Here is a 1,723-nt window from a genome sequence, read left to right as displayed (position 1 = left end):
ACTCAACAAATTGTTCCTCAGGTCTGGCACATAGAACACTCCTGTTATTATCATTATGATTCCATTCACTTCTAGCTGTAAATTACCCTTTCCGGTTACAACCATGCTTGAAATTCCCAATGAAAATGTCCTAGCTTGTGACAGTTATAGCACTCCACTATGGCCTTGTTGAAGGTTTGTCTGCCTCGTCCCCTTCCTCTGCCTCTAAAGCTTCCACGACCTTGACTCCTTCCTCCAGCAGACTGCACAAGTGGACTCTCTATCGACATACTTTTATTATGACACACTTAGAAGATTGTTGCTTCTAGTTTTAACTAGTTTAGGGCATGGCTCTGATACCAAATTGTTAGGAACAGAAAAAGAAAATTGGAAAGATGAGAAGAATTGGGAGAAATCTCTCATCCAATTGAAGAATGACTAAATCAAATCTAATTCAAATAACTAGATCAAATCTAATCCAAATAACTCAATCAAATCTAATCCTAACAGTTACCATATCTATTTGGTATCATATTTATGTCTCGTATTTATATCTCATTTTTTTTTTTGTGACTCTGAGATATTTTGCTTTTATAAATAGATATCTTCACGAAAATAAGTTTAATTTATGTTGAGATGGAGAATAAAAATTTACACTTAAAGGACGTTGATACTTGGGACTTTGATTCCTCTTAGTGTGAAGCTTCCATCTTGCAATTACTTGGGTAAAGAATGTGTTTCACTTAAAATTCACTCAAGAGAAAATAATCAAATAACGAACCATATTTGAGAGAGGATAGTTTTTTTTTTTTTTTTTTAATCTTTGGGAAACAAGAAAGAATAAAAATTAAAACATGGCATGAATGACATCTTCTTGAATCTTTGATTTGTTCTCCTAAATGTATATAAAAAAAATCTTATATATTTTTAGATATAATTTAAGATTACTTATTTAATAAAACTCCATCCAAACTTCTACTCATAAATTTAATTATTATTTGTATACAATTGTTAATATGTAAGAAAATACACGTACAAAATGTTTATACTATTGGTAGTACACTAGTCTTGGTTGTTTGACTAAAACAATGCAACCATTGTTTGATTAGAAGCTATTGGTCAGATATTGTAATTGTGAAGAAGTTACGTCATATGCATGGGACGCTACCGCCATCCTACCTCTCTATGTGCTTGTTAGATTGTAGCAGTATAACTACTAGTATTTGATCCCCGTACCTCTTCGCATGCTAAGCGAGCGCTCTACCATCTGAGCTACATCCCCTCAATTTTTGCATCACAAAACCCTAAATTTCCCGTCATCTTTAATAGTGAAAATGAAGAAATATTGCTACCCAACATGTCATGAATAGGGAAAAATTGAAAAGAAATAATATATTTAATAATAAATAGTTTTATTTTTGGAGATGCAGGGTATCGATCCCCATACCTCTCGCATGCAAAGCGAGCGCTCTACCATCTAAGCTACATCCCCATAATATTTACATTATAAAACCCTAAATGTCCCATCATCAATAATAGTGAAAATAAAAAAATATCAAAATATTAATAACAAATAGTTTGGTTTGGTGATGCGGGGTATCGATAATTGTGAAAATGAAAAATATAATAACAAATTAAATACTTTATTTTGGAGAGGCGGGTTATCAATCCCCGTACAACTCGCATGCAAAGCGAGCGCTCTACCATCTAAGCTATATCTCTACAATTTTTACGTCACGAAACC

General features: G+C 32.9%; 1 non-coding gene across 1 annotated transcript; it reads right to left on the bottom strand.

Annotated features, from left to right (window-relative positions):
* Positions 1–1,398: 1,398 nt before the first annotated feature.
* TRNAA-UGC lies at positions 1,399–1,471 on the bottom strand. Its single transcript has one exon. It is a non-coding gene; the product is annotated as a tRNA-Ala (tRNA).
* Between the last annotated feature and the right edge of the window lie 252 nt (positions 1,472–1,723).

Source organism: Cucurbita moschata, unplaced genomic scaffold, assembly GCF_002738365.1.
Source record: "Cucurbita moschata cultivar Rifu unplaced genomic scaffold, Cmos_1.0 Cmo_Scf01061, whole genome shotgun sequence".
In the NCBI taxonomy this organism is placed as follows: Eukaryota; Viridiplantae; Streptophyta; class Magnoliopsida; order Cucurbitales; family Cucurbitaceae; genus Cucurbita; species Cucurbita moschata.
This window is presented reverse-complemented; position numbering and strand designations above follow the sequence as displayed.